At 45.1% G+C, this 12,728-nt stretch overlaps 1 pseudogene; it reads right to left on the bottom strand.

Annotated features, from left to right (window-relative positions):
* Positions 1-326: 326 nt before the first annotated feature.
* Positions 327-493, bottom strand: LOC107544898 (small ribosomal subunit protein uS14 pseudogene; annotated as a pseudogene).
* Between the last annotated feature and the right edge of the window lie 12,235 nt (positions 494-12,728).

Genomic DNA, 12,728 nt, shown 5'->3' with positions numbered 1-12,728 from the left:
TTGGCAAGAAATGCTTGTTGTATAAATGAATAATTCCTCAAACATTAAAATTAGGAGAATTGTTATCAATCGTTAGAGCCAATCCACATTTTATGGGGACATAAATAATAGTAATACCCATGTAATGAGAGCTGACTGTGTGCTAAGACTCGTACAGAGTACTTTACATACATTATCTAATTTTGCCTTTTTAGCAACAATGTGAGCTGGAAATGATCATACCTACTTTTTTTAGATTATAAGAAAATTTCTGTGTTCAAAGAGCTAGCTAGCATTGTTTCTTTCATCAGGTAGGTGCCTTGAATAATCTATTCAAGGAAGAACACTCAGTCCAACTTGATGAAGCCTGTATCCTTTGAGTACTAATGGAAACTGGTGGCCCATATTGAGGCCGTATTTCCAGATCAGACTGTCAGTTTGAGCAGACGAAAAAAGGGTGTGAACTCTGGCCGAATTTTTGCTGGTGGCTCCAGTAAAGCTGCTAGTGACCCATATTGCTTTCAGGGGTGCAACAGGGCAAAAGGTCTCAGAGCTGGGGACTGGAAGAACCGGCTGTGTCCAGAGCCCACTGGCTGACCTTGTGCTATACTGCTTCTCGTTGCATCTGGAGGAAACAGAGACCCAGAGAAAGGCAGAAACTTGACCTGGTCCCCCAGCCCCTCAGGCAGGATGGCCACTTGATCCAGAGGCGCCTTTATTCCTGGGACTTCCAAGACAGCTGGCTGCAAGGACACTATGAGGACGAAAAAAGAATTTCAAGTGCATCCTAAGAACCACCTCCATTCTCTTGCCGTGTAGGGAAGGAGCACGCACTCAAAGACCCAGCCAGGAAGGAAGATTTGATCTGGGCAGGATCCACTTCCCATGGCGACGCCTTCTTGAGTCGAAGCTCTGGTATGAAGTAAGACTTGTTTAAAGCAGTTAAAAGCAGCAATCCCTATTGTGTCAAGTGGTGACAGTATAATCCTCCTTAATAATTTTGTTCCCTCTCCAAATTCCCCTCCATTATGCATCCTTAAAATGTGACTTTAGACGCCTCTTTAGGTTTCTAGTTCTCTAAGTGCAGGGGCATTTGGTGAGAGGGGAGAGGTAAAGACTGACTCTCTTGCACTCAGATCACTCAAAGATGCATCACTGGAAAAACTTCCCCACAGTGTTTTTGCCTAGAGCTATTATTTCTAAAAAATTTAAAGTGAAAATTTGAATTATATGTAAAAATAGAGATATTAGTATACTAAATCTCCACATCCCCACCAGGTAGCTTTTAATAATATCAACATATGGCCAATCTTGCTTCATTTACACCCTATCTACTCCTAACCCCTTGCTGCTGGATTATTTTGAAGGAAATCGCAGATCACCTGGGATACATGTATCTTGTACCTCTAAAAGATAAAGGGTCTTTAAAAAATGATCTATAATCTATCACACGTAAACATTTCAAATGATTTCATCAAGTACCTAATCAATGCTCAAACATTATTATCCATGTCTTTGGTTTTGCTGATCACATCCCCAGGGGATCATTTAATATGTTTCTCTGGTTCCCGGGATGAAATTTAGAAGCGCTCTCAAGTTCAGGTTTGATTTAGAGGCAGGAAAGTTTCAGAGTTGGTGCTGTGTACTTCTTGTTGCCTCACATCAGGAGGTACATAATATCTGTTTTTCTCTCATCTTGACTTATCAAGATATTGATCATTGGATTGAGGTATTTTCAGCCTGATCCATTCATTATAATGTTCTTGCTGGCCTTTCACCTAAGAACTTTAGCAGTCATTGGATCATCAATGACTAAATCTTATTTCATCAGGAGTTTTAAAATGGTGATATTCTAATTCTGATATCCCTTCCTCATTTATTAGCTGTAATCCTTCTATGAGGAAGGCTTGAGCCCATCAACTCTTTGGTTACTCTGAAGTATAGTTCATAAAGGCAAGGCAAGATAAGTGCTTGATTCGCTTTACTTACCTGTTTCTGGAATTATGCCTTTATTCTCAAGCACCCTCCAAAATGATGTGCTGGTTATGTATTGCTGCCTATTGAATAACCCAAACTTAGTGGCTTAAAACAACCATTATAAAATAACCATTTTATTATGTCTCATAATTTTGTGGGTCAGACATTTGGATCAGCTGAGTGATTCATCTTCTTTGGGTGGCATTTACTGAGGTCACTCCTGGAGGATCCAAGACAGCTTTGCTCATATGTGTGATGTTTTTGGGAATGGCTGGAAGGATGAGCTTTGCCGGGACTGTCAACCAGAGTTCCTACACATGGCTTTTCCTGGCTGCGGGAGACACAGCCCTGCTCCAGGTGTCCATAGTCGCTTTAAGACCAGCAGAATGTGAAAAGCCTCATGCAAGCAGAGTGAACAGTATCCTACCAAGCTCCTGCAATGTTAGAGGGCCGATTGCCACCTCCTGCCAACCCACTGCCACATGGTATCTTGTGGGCTCTGGCTGAAGCTGAACACCTTCATTAGGAACATCTTGGAGAGCTTGGCCTTAACGTGCTTGAACACTCGAGGAAGGGTCTGTTCTGAGAGCTTGTCCTTCCCCTGATTATGAAGAAACTGTCCAACAGGACTCAAGGGGCTTCATGGACGGGGCTAAGAGCGCCATGGCCGCCTACCCACAATGATTGTTGTTAACGGCTGTAAAATATTTCATCCAGTGGATGCAACATGCTGTCTCTCTGCTGTGGTGGTGGTTTGCACTTTTTGGTTATTTATGAGTAATACTATATGTTTTTGTTCACAAAGCCTTTCTTCCCTTAAGGTCAATTTCCAAGAGTAGAATTATTTTTTGGCTTTTGATGTATGCTGTCAATTTGCTTGCCAAGGAAGTGAGCAGTTTGTATTCCAACATCAGTGTATGTGTTTTTTTAATAACCACAACAACACTGAGAGTTATTTTTAAACACTTTTGCAAATTTAGTAGGTATAAAACTGAATTTAACGTTGCTTAGACTTTGTTTTTTTAAATTTCCTTTTTATTGAATTTATTGGGATGACATTGGTTTGAATTTTTTTTTTCCCTATTTTGTTCTAAGTTGTTAGTTCTTTCCTCTTATACCAATATTATACAGGGTTAATTCATTTAATTTGTATCAATTTAGTATTGTTTGCTTAAGTGGAACTTATGTTATTTCCAGTAGTGCCTCCAGTACAACTTTCAGTATAGTATCAAAGAAAATGAACCATTTAAAAATCAAAACATTTAACTTCTAAATATTCTCAGACATGAGCAGCAGCAACATTTCTCCTCTTGGATTCTGCACCTACAGGAAATTCATGAGTAGGATCAATACCTAATTATATCTGAAATAACCCAGAGAAAATACAAAAAAGTTTTTTAAAAATCAACCCTGAAACATTTAGAAATAACTTTTTACATGTGTAAACCAACTCAGTAGTTATAAATAGCTTTCAGATGTATTTTCTCATTTGATCCTTATGTCTAACTCTAAAGGTAGACTGGGCAGGAATTATTATGACCATTTCACAGATGAGAATATTGAAGCTCAGAGAAATCATGTACATAGTGACCCAACTGGTTAAGGGCAGATCTGTTACACAGGGGCAGATCACTAAATCGTGTCTTGCACATAGTAGGCATTCATGAAATATTTGTTGAATGAATGATTAATTGGTGTTATTGAAATCTTTGTCTTTTCTTCCATGTTGTTGGGGATTTCCCAGTACCATCTAGTTCTTTTTATTGTATACATTTTATAATAAGAATAAGATAAAATTTATATGCCAAGTTTAAAGTGGATTCCACTCATTTATTTATGTTTAAAGCTAATCACCAGTAATTTATTTTTTAAAAAAGAAAAACAATATATAAGTGGGGAAAACAAATTTTCCCCACAAGGGTTGAATATTATGAAATAATTGAGAAATGGAAAGAAATACATGGAGCATTTTGAAAATATGAGTAGATGGTAAAGCATTTTAGTTGGTGCTGTTTTCATCAACATTAGAAAGTTGGGAAAGAGCAGAAAACTAAACTAAATATGAAAAATTTCTAGACTAGATATTATATCCTGAGCCAGTAATCTCAAAGCAAGTATTTTCAAATGTCATCCTTGTTGTGGTGATGAATAATACTTAACAACTAACTGAAAGTTATAAAATGTTAGGAGAGAAGGGAGATCCCTTTGACTTCTGGTCCACTCTTTCATTGTACAGGTGTGAAATGGGTCCAGAAAGGGAAAGGGACTTATCTAAGGCCACACAGTAAGTTAGGCAGAACCAAGAATAGCATCCAGATGTATTCTTCCATGCTTTGGTGCCTATTGTTTGTGTCCATCTAGAACCCCTTCACCCACTTCAGGAAACAGAATTTATCCCTCTGGCCACAGTGGGCATATAGCACAGGCTAAGCCATTCATTGTATAGTATGTCACTCTCTTTGACCTTAGACATTGGTTCAGGGGATTAACATGTGACCCAAGCTTGACCAACCAGAATCCTTCCCTGGGATTTGTCATAGTGGATCTGGGAAAGGAAAGGACATTTTAAACCTCTCTGATTGTGAAGCTATGAGGACATGAGCTTATAGCTAAGTTGGCTAGTCCTGTGTCCCATGGAAAAATAGCAGAAGGGAGGCAGACAGAAGGGAGAGGCACTCCAGATGGGAGCTGAATTACTTATCCTAGTTGCCAAGGTGTACCCATCCTGAGGTTATTTTGAGCTCTTACATTTTTTAAAAGCAATGATAATATCCTTCTGATAACCCCTGTTCTTTTATTATTTTTCTCCTCTTCTTTTGCTTAAACAAGTCAGAATTGGGTTCCTGTCACTTGTAGCCAAAGAGTCTAGCCTAGGATTTCTCAACAGCTGCACTATTGACATTTTGGACCAGATAATGCTGTGTTGGGAGGGGTTTCTCTGTGCCTATAGGATGTTTAGCAGCAGTGCTGGCCTCTACCCCACTAGGTGCCAGTAGCACCCCACCCCAGTTGTGACAACCAAAAATGTCTCCAGACATTGCCAAATGTCCCCTGGGGGTGGGAGCAAAATTGCCATGGTTGAGAACCACTAGTCTTGTCTAATACCCATGTTGACTCTTATTTATAAAACAAAAAAATGGATAGGGAAAACTGAAATTCAATGAGATGTGGGACTTTTTTCAAAGTCCCACAAAGACAGAACTATCAAATCAAGCAAAAAGAATCCAGGAAGTGATACTACAAAGAGATGTTGGTACATGCAGATATTGGCTCTCTCATAGCTGTTGGAACAATAACAGACTCCACAAAATGATTTGGGATTTTACCCATGACATAGTCCATAACGCTCTACCGAAAAATTCTCACGAATCTCACGAGATGGTGAGACAAAGCAATACTAATTAGTTTTATTTCTGTTGTTTTAAATCTAGGACGTTTGGGTTCAGTGAACTTTGACTGGGTGTCTCCAGAAAGCTCACCACATGTTCCTTTGAAGCAGATATCCAGGAAGCCAAATCTTGCTACAATTAAATTATAATAAGATTCATTGCACAATGAACAATGATGTCTATGAAGATCAGTAAAAACCATGAATAATCAGCTTCATTTTTGTTAGAACTATTATTGAGGAAGAGCTCTTCAGAGGAGACATTGCGAGGAAAAGAGTACTAGCACAGGAATCAAGAGGGCTAAATGTGAGCTTCACTCTGCCACTAATGCTATGTGACATTGTGCAAGTGTCTGCCTCTCTCTGGGCCTCAGTTTTCTTCTCTCTATAATGAGAGGTTGGATCAGATAAATGCTGATGAGCTCTCCAGTACTGAGCTTTAATGATTCTTATAGGCAGACACTGTGTCATATCCATCTTGGCTCCCCTCTCCCCAATGAGGACCTGGTGCAGCACCAGAAACCAAATAGGTACTAAGCAAATGCTTATTAAATGCACAGATAAATGATCTATTTAGGAGACAAGGGACAATAACATCCCAACCTCCACAGATGCATAGAATTGGACAGGATTTTAGAGTTGAAAGGGAGCCCGGTGTTTATTTAGCCCAGCTTCCCAGCCAGAGCTGGAGCCCTCTACCTTATTTCTGACAGATGGGCATATAGTTTCTGATTAAATATTTCTGATGACAGGGAACTCACTCTCTGTAGGGGCAGCCAGTTCCACTTTTGAATAGAAAGTTCTCTTTAGGTATTAGAAAGTTCTCTTTTAACCTGGAACCTCCTTGTAGCTGTGACTTGCTTCTAGTTTTGTTTTTTAATTAATTTCCATTTTAATCCAAGAATATAGGCACACAACTCAAAAAGTCAAATAACACTAAACATTTTGCTTATAATGCAAATAGCTCTCATCCTTTCTTACTCCCCAGAACTGCTTCCTCCGGGCATCCACTTTCCAGTCCTTTAGCTCTTCCCTCTGCTACTTACATCTGCATTTCTAATTGATACGCTTAAACTGTTACTTCTAAACTTACCAATTTCAGACATTATCAAGTGATTTCCTGTTTTTATAGAAGAGGGTTTACCCTCTTAACAACCTTCCCCAACTGTCCCTCCTCCCCTCACTATACTATCACCATGTTTGGTTCAGTCAGTATTTAGCGTTTTCATTAGTATGACTATGTAAATATCATTTAATGCTAAGCCTACTAAAATACTGTGTTTCCTTTCTTGCACTTCTTTTTGTTTTTCCTGGAGTTAATAATCACTTTGATAACTTTTCTATGTCCTTTCTTCTAATTATTCCCAAATGTTTCAACTAAACTGTAAAATGCTTATCATGTAAACACATCATTTTAAAAAAGGTTTTACTTTTGTCAAAGTATAAGATTTGACAATAATAAGCCCCTGAATTTGTGCCACTATATACATTTCAGAAAGCATCTTCATCTAACCATGAACAACAGATGTGGCTTGAGGTTATTGTTTCGGTTACAGTTAAAGAGATGGAAGCCCAGAGAGGAAAGGTGACCTGCCTAAGGTCACACAGCAGGCACTGCAGGAGCAGGACCTTTAATGCAGCCCAGCATTTTCCCAGCTACACTTGTGCCTGGAAACTTTCCTTTGATTCCTGACTGGTCAATGGTAGAATGTGCTCTAAAGATAAGGGGCTCCTGGGGTGTGACTCATTTTTAATAGACTGGAATAAATCGCTTTTGTGCAAAGCAGGGCTCAGCAACTGGCAGGACTGAACGGGGTTGGCAGCCATCCGAAGCCTCGACGTGAAAAGCGAGAATGTCTCCACACCCTATAATCCCACAAATAGGGTCTCTATTTTTTAAGATTTCTAAGCAGTATTACACAAACCCTCCAGGGGCTTAAACTTAACACAGAGTCAGGTAAGCAGGGGCAGGTAAGTAATCTGCTCACGTGTCCTGTTGCCACCTTCCTTGCCGGTAGAGAACAGTATCGCCTTAATCCCCAAGAGACAGATCTCTTCTTGCTCCTCTCGGGAACCAGAAGAGGAGGGGTGAGAAATGGCCCCAGGCCTGAAGTCAGACCATTCTTATTTTGCAGACTTGAGAGCTATAATGTAAGGAAAGAACCTGTGTTTAGAAACAGCCAGAACAACCCCTGTGCAGTTAGGACTGGGGAGAGGGCCTCTGGGACACATGGCTGAGGGGGTTGATTGAGACCGACTCCCAAGTCCCATGGAGATAGGAGGATGCCGTATCTCGAGCTGTTTTTACCTGAAACAAGGCATAGAGGTTCTGTCCATGGAAGAAGGACGTGATGCTCTCCAGTGCATCCCCAAATATTCCTGACTCTCTTCCTCAGCCCTAATCTCCAAGTTGCCCCCAGCTCTCCAAGACCCAAGGTCTCATAATTTGCAGTCACGCAAATCTTTGAAACAGCACCAGGAGTGACTCAGCAGCACCTCTGAGAATGGACAGACTGCCTGTTGTGGGGACTCGCACCCAGAACATCCTGGAGCAGGTGTGTGGGGCCCGGGGGTGGGGCCAGCAGCCTGGCCTAGAAAGGGAACGGGGAAGTGACTTCCCTGACTCTGGAGCCCACAGTTTCATTTGGGTTGGGGAAAGCTGGTGGTAGAGACCACAGAGCCCTGGGGCTGGAAGAAGTGTTCTCGGCAGCTCATTTTAAAGAGAAGACTGTGATGCTTAGAGAGCTTGAGGGCCCTGCCCTGAGCCGTTGGCATTCTGGTGCCACAGTTGCTCACAGCAACAGCAGTGATTGGGCGCTTGCCATATGCCGCATACACACCAAAACGCTCTGCATCCATTGATTCATTTAACCATCCCAATAACTCTATGAGGGGGGTGCCATCAGTTCTTGCATTTTGGAGATAAGCAAACTGCAGCTGAGAGGGGTGAAGTAATTTGCCAAAGCCATGGGGGTAGAAAGAGGCAGAAGCAGGATTAGAACCGAGGCCTCTCGGCCACCAAAGCCTGTGCTTGTGGACTCATTGAGATATCAGGTAGGATGATACTTTGGGTAGAAATTGGAGTGTGGTGTTTCCGTCCATTCCAGTGTTCATGTCTCTCAACACTAAGGAAAAATTGGGGAGGCTGTGCTAGAGCAGGGAGTCAGGAGGCCTTCCCCTCTCTGGTGCCCGGTTTCTTTCTTCTCGCGGGCAGCGTGATGAAAGTGTGTTCTATGCTGCAGACAGGGATGGTCAGGTGTTGTGGACATGTTCCCATCCGGCCCTTGGTGGCAAAGGGGGGAAAGGCCACCGGAGAAGATTCTGGGCCATGGCACAGAGCCTGGCCTCCCAAGAGGCTGGGCGGCTTCTAGCCCACCAGCCAGGCCAATGCAAAATCTGGGCTTTTGTTTGACTTGGCTTCTTGTACCTTGTTTAGTCTGCAGAGCAGGGAGCTTATCCTGCTCCCTTTGTCACAGGCCATTAGTACACACATAATCCCTGGGGGTTTACTGCTGGCTGCTTTCTCTAGGAATTCGGGGAGGGCTACAGGGGAGCCCAGTTCTTAGGAATCATTCCCTCCCAGCCCCCATCCAAGCATCCTCAGCTGAGAATTCATGGCATTGTGTGCTCCTGGTCTGCAATTCTGGCTGTGTGACCTTGAACTAGTCTCTTCCCTTCTCTGGGCCTCTGTCTGCCCATCTGAGCAGGAGAGATCTGGCTTAGATGCCCTCCAAGGGACCTCAATTCCATGCAGATCAGAAATACATTCCTATGTGGTTTCTCTCCCTTGAGGCCTCTCCCATTCCCCTACTGCCCCCTCCCCCAATTCTGGAGCAATTTGTAGTGTCTTTTCACTGATCTCATCCCTGCCCTGAGCCTGGGGCCAATCCCTCTCTCATTCAACCTCCTGCTTGTAAATTGAGGATAATGATACCTGATAACTCACCCTGCTGCTATAGGGATTAACTAATTAGTGGTTATTAAAGGGTGGAGGAACACAGCACACTGTTCCCATTTAGGGCAATTTTTCTCCCCTGAGTTCCTGCTACTGTCTGCACAATCTCGGAGAATTAGAAAGATCTCGAGAATTTTGACTTCCAGCACTCCCGTTATACAGATGGAGAAATTGAGGCCTAGGATCATGGAGCTGTTTTGCAGCAGAGAGGGGAGCAGAACTCAGGGCTCTGGAGCTCTACCCAGTGCTCCTCCGCCCTACCAAGCACAGTAATCGTGGTTCAGGGCTCTGGCGGTGGTCTCTGTGCTGGGATGGAAGGTGCACCCAAAGGCTCCCAAACCCTGGCTCATAGCTTGGCATTAGGGAACAAAATTTTGCTTCAGGCAGACCTGGGTGCCAGCCTTTGTCTTGACTTACTGAGTGACCTTGGGCTTGTCACCCCTGCTTGCTGCCTAATTGTCAGTTTCTTCATCTGCAAACGGGAAGGGGGAGGGGAAGGACACCTTCCTCACAGGTTACTGTGAGGACTGGCCCAGAGCGGGTATTCAGAAACAGTATTAGCAGCATTAGCTGCGTTATTATGGTGTTTTTGTTGACAAGCTCACCCAGAGCTGCTCAGTGAAGCTGCAGGAGCCGACGCTCAGCAGGTGCTCCCGCGGGCTGCACCCTGGCTGGGGCGCCTCGAGTCATCCTCACGCCGTCAGCCAGGGAGGGGCTGCTACCCCATTTGACAGAGCTGCACATGGAGGCTCAGAGAAGAAAAGAACTTGCCCAAAGCCATGTTTGCTTTAGGAGTGAGATGACCTCATTTTCTAGTCTCTTCTGGAGCAGAGGCTGCAAGCTAACTGGCCTCGGTATGGCAGAGGGGACGTCATGCCTGTGTCACATGACTCCTACGGCCTCAGGACAGGGACGAGCCATCTAAGGATGGGTTGTACTGCTTCAGGGAACGGTAGTGAAGCAGAAGCTGGAGAAACACTCCACAGGAACACGGTTGGAGCGGCCAGTGCGTCGGGTAGCAGGTGTCAGGCCCTCTAGCGAGAGGCTACATGGCACTGGAGGACAAGAGGGGGCCGGAGTCTAACTGAGGTCCGATCCGGGCTCCAACATTTGCCAGCTGGGTGACCTTGGGCAAGAGTCTTCACGTCTCTGAGCTTTGGTTCCCTCACCTGTAAAATGAAAATGAGAATCTCCATCCTGCCTGCCTTCCAGGCCCGCGGTGAAGGGTCGGAGATACAGACGGATACAGAGGACAGCTGGTGGGAGCGAAGGAGGGCGCTGCCCCTCGCCCCTCGCCCCTCGCCCCTGGGGGGGGCTCCAGAGGCTCCGCACAAGAAGGATGAGGTGGGGCACTCTACGCAGGAAAAGGCCTTTTCTTGACGGGGGAACCGCACAGGCAAAGGCTTGAAGGCAAGAAAGAGCGCAGCGTATCTGGAGAGCGAAGGGTGGCGTGCGGATGGGGGACAGGCAGCGAGCGGCACCGGCAAGCTCAAGCTTCCTGCTCCGCCACCCAAGAAGTGCCCACTGCACTGACCTGACGCCAGGGGCAGGCCTGGAGAGGGGCCTGCCCAGCGCCATTCAGGGCAAGGGACAGGGATGGCTTTGGGGACCTCCTCCCTCACCCCTCACTCAGAGCCTTGTCTCCCTGCCTTGCCCTCACCGAGAGGCCCCGGGTCCTGATGTCTTCCTTTGGCACACCCTCCTACCCTTCAGCCTTCATGCCAAAAACCTGCTGGTGACTCAGGCTCTGGCACTGCTGGCTGGGCTGTCTCCTCGTTTCGCAGGTCCCGGGCTGCCAGCCTGTGGACTTCCTAACTGGCACTCCAGCCTCCAGCCCCACCTCGCTCCGATTCAGCCCCACATCAGGCACAAGAGCCTTCCTTACAGTGACTAGAAGAGCAGACATCAGCGCATAAAGGTTGGTTCTGGGCAAGGTGTGTGCATGTCTTCACCCAGCACCATCCTCTCACAGAGACTGGTGGGAGAAAGCGTCCTGCCTAAGGATTTAATGTGGCCCAAGATTAAGGAAAGCCGGGGCTAGATAGCCATTGGATACAGTGCAGTGCACATGGCTGCCTGCCCAGCGCCCGCTCTCCTCTGTTTCCTTCTAACAGAACCCTAATGTGGTTGAGGTAGCTCCATTACACAGCCACAGCCATCTGCCTCTGGGGACTCTGACCCACCCCCGGTGTCAGAGAGGAGACCAACTGGTCTAAGGAAAATTCCATTTCACTTGCCATTGTCCCTGCCCCAATTTATTGGTCGAGGAAGGCATGTGATCCAATTTTGGCCAATGAAGCATAGGAGATGCCTGTTGGAGACTTGGGAGAAAGTTTCCTTGCATTACCCCTGAGGAGCAGAGGTAGTAAAAGCTGGTCCCCCTCCTTCCTCAGATTGATATCATGTGGATGATTTCATATGGATGTGATACCAGAAATCACTGTGGTCATCTCATATCTAAGCAGAGTGGGGAACTTGAAAAAACCTTGAAGACACCATGGAACCTCTGAATCAACCCACCCTGAGGGCCATCTCACTTCTAGAATTTCTGTTTTGTGAGACAATACATTTTTGTTGTTTGTAGCTGAAAGCTTCTTTACCAACGCAGAGAGATGGGGTGCGTTCCTTGGGACTCTCTCAGTTTCAAGTGGTAGAAATTAATTCTAACTGGTTTGAGCAGAAAGAGGGACATGACACTGCTTTGCATAATGATGTAAGATGGATCTTATGGGCAGAGGAATCCATGCAGGTTACATGGATTTCAAAAAATGCTTGTCTTCTGATAGTCTAGAGCCAATCCTGGCTTTGGGAATTACCCTATTTAGCTTCGTGTGTGTGTGTGTGTGTGTGTGTGTGTGTGTGTTCCGCACATTACAGTTTGGAAGACTGTGGGAAGAATGGGTAAGGCTATTGAGCTCATATTGGTGGAGACATATTGATGAGGACCATCCTTTGAGTGCCCAAGCCCACCCTTGTTGTTCTGCAGGGCCCTTCGTGGTTATTCTAGACTCAGACTTTGGGAGAGATACCACCAGAGGGTTACTGCATACTGTGAATCACCTTGACTTTGGGTTAGTCCCATCCCTGTGATCGGGCTTGAGCTTTTCCTAATTGGTGGAGCTCCTCTGGTGAAAAACTGACAGTAGGGTTCCTCTCTGAGAAAGGAAAGGGAAGTGGTTTTCAAGATCAGAAACATGAAGAGATCCCAGTGTGGAGGGTTGATATATCTTTGTTGCAGATTCTTGGAAGTGTTCTATTTGTAGTCAAGCTTTATGGCTACATTTCCATTGTTCTCTGACCTTTCAGGAGAGACCTTGTGGGTGGGTTGTAGGTGTTGAGGATGGGCTGGGGGTAGGAGGGTGGCCTTTTCAACAACTACCACATGGTGAGGCCCTGCAGGGGTAGCTACATCATATGGCAGAGACTGAG

Source organism: Miniopterus natalensis, chromosome 12 (assembly GCF_054644295.1).
Source record: "Miniopterus natalensis isolate mMinNat1 chromosome 12, mMinNat1.hap1, whole genome shotgun sequence".
NCBI classification, from domain to species: domain Eukaryota; kingdom Metazoa; phylum Chordata; class Mammalia; order Chiroptera; family Miniopteridae; genus Miniopterus; species Miniopterus natalensis.
This window is presented reverse-complemented; position numbering and strand designations above follow the sequence as displayed.